This window comes from Lithobates pipiens, unplaced genomic scaffold, assembly GCF_037356315.1.
Source record: "Lithobates pipiens isolate NorthernLeopardFrog02 unplaced genomic scaffold, aLitPip1_a1.2 Scaffold_157, whole genome shotgun sequence".
In the NCBI taxonomy this organism is placed as follows: Eukaryota; Metazoa; Chordata; class Amphibia; order Anura; family Ranidae; genus Lithobates; species Lithobates pipiens.
In genome coordinates, this window is record NW_027507746.1 from 1,525,643 (window position 1) to 1,534,493 (window position 8,851).

The 8,851-nt window shown below is 44.2% G+C and overlaps 1 protein-coding gene across 1 annotated transcript in view; it reads right to left on the reverse strand.

Moving 5' to 3' along the window:
* LOC143981448 (phospholipid scramblase 3-like) overlaps positions 1-3,690 on the reverse strand; it is a 34,084-nt gene extending 30,394 nt beyond the window's left edge. Inside the window, exon 1 of the mRNA XM_077479294.1 lies at positions 2,683-3,690. The gene's annotated coding sequence lies outside the window, so the exon portion shown is untranslated. The remainder of the gene's footprint in view (positions 1-2,682) is intronic.
* Between the last annotated feature and the right edge of the window lie 5,161 nt (positions 3,691-8,851).

Consider the following 8,851-nt stretch of genomic DNA (forward strand, 5'->3'; position numbering starts at 1 on the left):
CCCTCTCTCTCCCCTCTCCCTCTCCCCTCTTTCTCCCCTCTACTCTCCCCTCTCTCTCCCCTCTCCCCTCCCTCTCCCCTCTCTTTCCCCTCTCCCTCCCCTCTCCCCTTTCCCTCCCTCTATCTCCTCTCTTTATCACCCCCTCTCTCTACCCCTCTTCTCCCTCTCTAACCTACCTCCTCTCTCCCCCCCTTCCCTCTCTATCTCCCATCCCTCTCTACCCCTCTTTCTCCCCCCTATCTCCCCCTCTCTCCTCCTCTCTCTCTCTCCCTTCTCTCCCCCCTCTTTCTCACCCCCACTCTCTCTTCCAATCTCTCCCCATCTCTCTATCCCTCCCTCCCCCTCCTCTCTCTATCTCCCCCCCTCTCTCTCCCTCTCCCTCTCTCTCCCCCTTTCTCTCTCTCTTTCTCCTTCCTCTCTCTCTCTCCCTCCCTCTCCCCCTCACCCCTCTTTATCCCCCCTCTCTCTCTACCCATCTCCCATCTCTATCCCCCCTCTCCCTCCCTCCCTCTCTCTTTCCCTCCCTCCCCCTCTTTCTCCCCCTCTTTATCACCCCCTCTCTCTCTACCCACCTATTCCATCTCTATCTCCCTCTCTCTCCCCCTCTCTCTCCCTCCTCCTCTCTCTCCCCTCTATATCCTCCTCTCTCTCCCCCTCTTTATAACCCCCTCTCATCCCCTCTCTATCTCCCCCTCTTCCTCTCCCCCATCTCTACACCCCTTTCTCTCCCTTCCACCTGGATGTATTAATAATTTTATGATGATATGTACAGTTTTAATAACAGGTCAAAGTTACAAAATTGTGCTTAGGAATTTAGATTTGTTTTAGCCTTAGGTGAGAAGGAGTTAAAAAAACTTTGCAGCAGATTCCCTACCTTTTGTTATTTTGAAGAAATAGCTGTTTCTCTGTGTCCTTGTGCAAAGAGAATGTCAATGGGAGTGACTTCATAATTGATCTTTGTGACTAACGTTTGCTCTATATACTGGACAATGTGTTTGATGGTGGACTTAGATTGTGGGACTTTTTCGGGGATTTATTTGTAAAAAAAAAAAAAAGACTTGTCAAAAGCATAGATCTGTGTTTTCATTTACTTTTCACTTTTTTTTTTGCGAATGAGAAGGTGTACTCTTTAGCCATCCTTTACTAATTCAAATGGGTGGGGTAGTATCTGGGGACCCAATTACTTTTAAAGGTTAGGATTGTTGATTCCGTTCAGATACCCCCCCACCCCCCCACCCATTGTTCCAAACAACCACTGGCTAGGGTTGTGGGGAAGAGGCCCTTGTCCTCATCAACATGTGCACAAGCTGCTTGGCCAGGAATTTACCCCCTTTAACAAGATACCTCCCATATGGAGGACATGTATGGGCCTGATATTGTTAATGAGGGGGGAAGCACCCAGGCCGCATGCTCTCATAAAATTTGAAAATGATTTTTTTTCCCCTGTTTTTTGTAAGGTTCCCCCTATAAAATCTATACCAGACCCCAGTACTGTCAGCGCCTAGGGCAGTGATGGCGAACCTTGGCACCCCAGATGTTTTGGAACTACATTTCCCATGATGCTCAACTACACTGCAGAGTGCATGGGCATCATGGGAAATGTAGTTCCAAAACATCTGGGGTGCCAAGGTTCGCCATCACTGGCCTAGGGGATACATTTATACCAGACCTGAAGGGCCTGGTATAAATTTAAGGGGGGGGGGAGCACACCATTTTTGTTACCTCTTGAGGCTGCTTTTTTTAAATGGCCAGGGATTCTGGGCCAGCAAATACATAGGAATGAGTGACATCACTTGTCGCTAAGGACAGGTCCACTTTAACCTGGGATCAATCTGAACCTTTTCATATGTTTCCTAAACTTTGATTTTATTTATATATATATATATATCAGACTGTGTATTTTACTTTTATTTTTTGTTTTTAATTATATATTTTAGCAGAATGTTTTCTATTCCTAAGGCTAACCATACATATCCTACAGGCTAAACATAAGAAGTAGAATAGATTCCTTCAGCTACACGATACACCCCAACCCACAAAATACAACACATTTCAGTCCTACAAAGCGCCCCGTTCTGTGTTCTCTGAACATATAGAAGAGTTGATACGTCTACTTCATCTACCAAATTATGATTTTATTACGTTTTGTAAAGAACGTAAAACACGTCTTAGTCATAAACCATCTTATAGAAGCAGGTCCCTACGGGCTATAATGCAACCAGACCGTAAAACCCTTTCCTGCCTAAGTCTATTTCTGACATTTGTTGCTTACAAGTTAACCACTTCAGCCCTGGACCATTTGGCTGCCCAAAGACCAGAGCACTTTTTTTTTTTATGCTTTGCTCAGTGCTTTGCTTGGTACGTCCCAACCCTGCCAATCTGTCATTCAGGACTAACACACGCACACCTCTCTCCATTGAAGCTCCACTGAAGTTGATTAGCTGAATGAATAGCTGAATAACCCCATGGCGGAGCTTACTTGCTTGTACCATACTGGTACTGGTTCCAGAACAGCACATCCACCAATTGCACCAGACTTTCTCCAGCAGATCGAGCAGAGATGTCAGGAAGGAATACAATCAGTAACAGCTGATCTAAGCAACTCTCCAGTCTCCACTCCACACCAGCTGGCTTTGAGGCTCACAGCAGGTGCATCAGGTTCTCACTTCTACTTCAACTTACCTCTCTGAGGTGACCTCTCCCCTGCACTCTTTGCTGTCTCTCTTCTGTGGTCTGATGTCTCCTGGTGGAGTCTCCTCCGCTCTCTGCTGTCTCTCCTCTGCGGTCTGATGTCTCCTGGTGGAGTCTCCTCCGCTCTCTGCTGTCTCTCCTCTGTGGTCTGATGTCTCCTGGTGGAGTCTCCTCCGCTCTCTGCTGTCTCTCCTCTGTGGTCTGATGTCTCCTGGTGGAGTCTCCTCCGCTCTCTGCTGTCTCTCCTCTGTGGTCTGATGTCTCCTGGTGGAGTCTCCTCCGCTCTCTGCTGTCTCTCCTCTGTGGTCTGATGTCTCCTGGTGGAGTCTCCTCCGCTCTCTGCTGTCTCTCCTCTGTGGTCTGATGTCTCCTGGTGGAGTCTCCTCCGCTCTCTGCTGTCTCTCTTCTGTGGTCTGATGTCTCCTGGTGGAGTCTCCTCCGCTCTCTGCTGTCTCTCCTCTGTGGTCTGATGTCTCCTGGTGGAGTCTCCTCCGCTCTCTGCTGTCTCTCCTCTGTGGTCTGATGTCTCCTGGTGGAGTCTCCTCCGCTCTCTGCTGTCTCTCCTCTGTGGTCTGATGTCTCCTGGTGGAGTCTCCTCCGCTCTCTGCTGTCTCTCCTCTGTGGTCTGATGTCTCCTGGTGGAGTCTCCTCCGCTCTCTGCTGTTTCTCCTCTGTGGTCTGATGTCTCCTGGTGGAGTCTCCCCCGCACTCTGTTGTCTCTCCTCTGTGGTCTGATGTCTCCTGGTGGAGTCTCCTCCGCTCTCTGTTGTCTCTCCTCTGTGGTCTGATGTCTCCTGGTGGAGTCTCCTCCACTCTCTGCTGTCTCTCCTCTGTGGTCCGATGTCTCCTGGTGGAGTCTCCTCCGCTCTCTGCTGTCTCTCCTCTGTGGTCCGATGTCTCCTGGTGGAGTCTCCTCCGCTCTCTGCTGTCTCTCCTCTGTGGTCTGATGTCTCCTGGTGGAGTCTCCTCCGTTCTCTGCTCTCTCTTCTCTGTGGTCTGATGTCTAGCAGTGGGGATTCTCTTCCTCTCTCCCTGAGCTGGAGCCACGTTTATGACACAATGATTCTACTCCCTATTGTGGCAAAGTAACATATTAACTATTTATATTGCTACACCTTCCTGCTGAAAAACATAAGTTACACCCAGAACATGGGGCAAGAGAAAGAAAGCTGTGCAGAGCCCATGCATACAGAATAAGAACAGGTACAGAGAATTAGCAAGAAAGAGAGATACAATCACAAACATTGCTCAGACAGGAGATAGAGAGATACAAAGTAACATTGTTTATAAACATTGATTAGACAGGAGATAGAGAGAGATACAAAGTAACATTTTTTTATAAAAATTGATCAGAAAGGAGATAGAGAGATACAAAGTAGCATTGATTATAGTTAAACCAGCTAATGTGAGGAAGGAATCCAATAGGAGACCTTCTTGTTATTGGACACATAGCATCTGGTACCACATCCTTAATAAATTGTACATACAGAGAAAAACCTAACTACAGTATGAGAGAGGACTTTAAAGGTACCACGTATTTGTATTAAAGTAATAAAAGTTTTATCCCTATTGTGGGGTCACAAGGCTGGTATTTATATATTGTGGGGTCACCAGTCCGGTATTTGTATATTGTGGGATCACCAGTCCAGTATTTGTATATTGTGGGGTCACCAGTCCGGTATTTATATATTGTGGGGTCACAAGTACGGTATTTGTACATTGTGGGATCACCAGTCCGGTATTTGTACATTGCGGGGTCACCAGTACGGTATTTATATATTGTGGGGTCACCAGTCCGGTATTTGTATATTGTGGGATCACCAGTCCGGTATTTGTACATTGCGGGGTCACCAGTACGGTATTTATATATTGTGGGGTCACCAGTATGATATTTGTATATTGTGGGGTCACCAGTACGGTATTTGTATACTGTGGGATCACCAGTACGGTATTTATATATTGTGGGGTCACCAGTATGATATTTGTATATTGTGGGGTCACCAGTACGGTATTTGTATACTGTGGGATCACCAGTCCGGTATTTGTATATTGTGGGGTCACCAGTCCGGTATTTGTATATTGTGGGGTCACCAGTCCGGTATTTGTATATTGTGGGGTCACCAGTACGGTATTTGTACATTGTGGGATCACCAGTCTGGTATTTGTATATTGTGGGGTCACCAGTATGGTATTTATATATTGTGGGGTCACCAGTACGGTATTTGTATATTGTGGGGTCACCAGTACGGTATTTGTTTATTGTGGGATCACCAGTCCGGTATTTTTATATGGTGGGGTCACCAGTCTGGTATTTATATATTGTGGGGTCACCAGTACGGTATTTGTATATTGTGGGATCACCAGTCCAGTATTTATATATTGTGGGGTCACCAGTATGGTATTTATATATTGTGGGGTCACCAGTACAGTATTTATATATTGTGGGGTCACCAGTACAGTATTTATATATTGTGGGGTCACCAGTATGGTATTTGTATATTGTGGGTTCACCAGTACGGTATTTTTATACTGTGGGGTCACCAGTAAGGTATTTGTATATTGTGGGATCACCAGTCTGGTATTTATATATTGTGGGGTCACCAGTCTGGTATTTGTATATTGTGGGGTCACCAGTACGGTATTTATATATTGTGGGGTCACCAGTACGGTATTTATATATTGTGGGGTCACCAGTATGGTATTTGTATATTGTGGGATCACCAGTCCGGTATTTGTATATTGTGGGGTCACCAGTCCGGTATTTGTATATTGTGGGATCACCAGTCCGGTATTTGTATATTGTAGGGTCACCAGTACGGTATTTGTATATTGTGGGATCACCAGTCCAGTATTTATATATTGTGGGGTCACCAGTACGGTATTTGTATATTGTGGGATCACCAGTCCAGTATTTATATATTGTGGGGTCACCAGTACGGTATTTATATATTGTGGGGTCACCAGTACAGTATTTATATATTGTGGGGTCACCAGTATGGTATTTGTATATTGTGAATGAATGAATGAATGAAATACTTGTATAGCGCACAATGCGAACTGAATCGCCTCTAGACGCTGTGGCGAGCTTTGATCATCTGCTAAAAGAGGAAGGTCTTGAGTTTTTTCCTAAAAGCCAGGTGATTTTCTTCCTGGCGGATGTTGATTGGTAGAGCATTCCATAGCCGAGGTCCTTGGACAGCAAATCTCCGATCACCCTTGGATTTATACCCGGCTTTGGGCATGAGGAGGAGGTTTTTGTTGGCTGATCGAAGATTGCGGTTTGGTGTGTAATGATTTATTTTCTCCATTAGGTATTGCGGAGCTTCTGTATGCACGCATTTGTGGGTGAGGCAAAGGGTCTTGAACGTGATCCGATTTTTTACGGTTAGCTAATGTAAGCTCCTCAGTGAAGGAGAGATGGATTCCCAGGTTTTTTTTCCTGTTATCAGCCTTGCCGCCGTGTTTTGGATCAGTTGTAATCACGCAAGTTGATCAGTTGTAATCGCGCAATATTGTGGGTTCACCAGTACGATATTTGTATACTGTAGGGTCACCAGTGCGGTATTTGTATATTGTGGGATCACCAGTCTGGTATTTATATATTGTGGGGTCACCAGTCCGGTATTTGTATATTGTGGGGTCACCAGTACGGTATTTATATATTGTGGGGTCACCAGTATGGTATTTGTATATTGTGGGATCACCAGTCCGGTATTTATATATTGTGGGGTCACCAGTACGGTATTTATATATTGTGGGGTCACCAGTATGGTATTTGTATATTGTGTGGTCACCAGACTGGTATTTGTATATTGTGGGGTCACCAGTACGGTATTCGTATATTGTGGGGTCACCAGTACGGTATTTGTATATTGTGGGGTCACCAGTATGGTATTTATATATTGTGGGGTCACTAGTACGGTATTTGTATATTGTGGGATCATCACCAGTCCGGTATTTTTATATTGTGGGGTCACCAGTCTGGTATTTATATATTGTGGGGTCACCAGTACGGTATTTGTATATTGTGGGATCACCAGTCTGGTATTTTTATATTGTGGGGTCACCAGTACATTATTTATATATTGTGGGGTCACCAGTATGGTATTTGTATATTGTGGGTTCACCAGTACGTTATTTGTATACTGTGGGGTCACCAGTACGGTATTTGTATATTATGGGATCACCAGTCTGGTATTTATATATTGTGGGGTCACCAGTCCGGTATTTGTATATTGTGGGGTCACCAGTACGGTATTTATATATTGTGGGTTCACCAGTATGGTATTTTGTATATTGTGGGATCACCAGTCCGGTATTTATTGTGGGGTCACCAGTACAGTATTTATATATTGTGGGGTCACCAGTACGGTATTTGTATATTGTGGGATCACTAGTCTGGTATTTTTATATTGTGGGGTCACCAGTCTGGTATTTATATATTGTGGGGTCACCAGTACGGTATTTGTATATTGTGGGATCACCAGTGCAGTATTTATATATTGTGGGGTCACCAGTACGGTATTTGTATATTGTGGGATCACCAGTCCGGTATTTTTATATTGTGGGGTCACCAGTCTGGTATTTATATATTGTAGGGTCACCAGTACGGTATTTGTATATTGTGGGATCACCAGTCCAGTATTTATATATTGTGGGGTCACCAGTACGGTATTTATATATTGTGGGGTCACCAGTACGGTATTTATATATTGTGGGGTCACCAGTACAGTATTTATATATTGTGGGGTCACCAGTATGGTATTTGTATATTGTGGGTTCACCAGTACGGTATTTGTATACTGTGGGGTCACCAGTACGGTATTTGTATATTGTGGGATCACCAGTCCGGTATTTGTATATTGTGGGGTCACCAGTCCGGTATTTGTATATTGTGGGGTCACCAGTCCGGTATTTGTATATTGTGGGGTCACCAGTACGGTATTTATATATAGTGGGGTCACCAGTATGGTATTTGTATATTGTGGGGTCACCAGTCCGGTATTTATATATAGTGGGGTCACCAGTATGGTATTTGTATATTGTGGGATCACCAGTCCGGTATTTATATATTGTGGGGTCACCAATACAATATTTATATATTGTGGGGTCACCAGTCCGGTATTTATATATTGTGGGGTCACCAGTATGGTATTTGTATATTGTGGGTTCACCAGTACGGTATTTGTATACTGTGGGGTCACCAGTACGGTATTTGTATATTGTGGGATCACCAGTCTGGTATTTATATATTGTGGGGTCACCAGTCTGGTATTTGTATATTGTGGGGTCACCAGTACGGTATTTATATATTGTGGGGTCACCAGTATGGTATTTATATATAGTGGGATCACCAGTACGGTATTTGTACATTGTGGGGTCACCAGTCCAGTATTTATATATAGTGGGGTCACCAGTATGGTATTTGTATATTGTGGGATCACCAGTCCGGTATTTATATATTGTGGGGTCACCAGTACATTATTTATATATTGTGGGGTCACCAGTATGGTATTTGTATATTGTGGGTTCACCAGTACGTTATTTGTATACTGTGGGGTCACCAGTACGGTATTTGTATATTATGGGATCACCAGTCTGGTATTTATATATTGTGGGGTCACCAGTCCGGTATTTGTATATTGTGGGGTCACCAGTACGGTATTTATATATTGTGGGTTCACCAGTATGGTATTTTGTATATTGTGGGATCACCAGTCCGGTATTTATTTATTGTGGGGTCACCAGTACGGTATTTATATATTGTGGGGTCACCAGTACGGTATTTGTGTATTGTGGGATCACTAGTCTGGTATTTTTATATTGTGGGGTCACCAGTCTGGTATTTATATATTGTGGGGTCACCAGTACGGTATTTGTATATTGTGGGATCACCAGTGCAGTATTTATATATTGTGGGGTCACCAGTACGGTATTTGTATATTGTGGGATCACCAGTCCGGTATTTTTATATTGTGGGGTCACCAGTCTGGTATTTATATATTGTAGGGTCACCAGTACGGTATTTGTATATTGTGGGATCACCAGTCCAGTATTTATATATTGTGGGGTCACCAGTACGGTATTTATATATTGTGGGGTCACCAGTACAGTATTTATATATTGTGGGGTCACCAGTATGGTATTTGTATATTGTGGG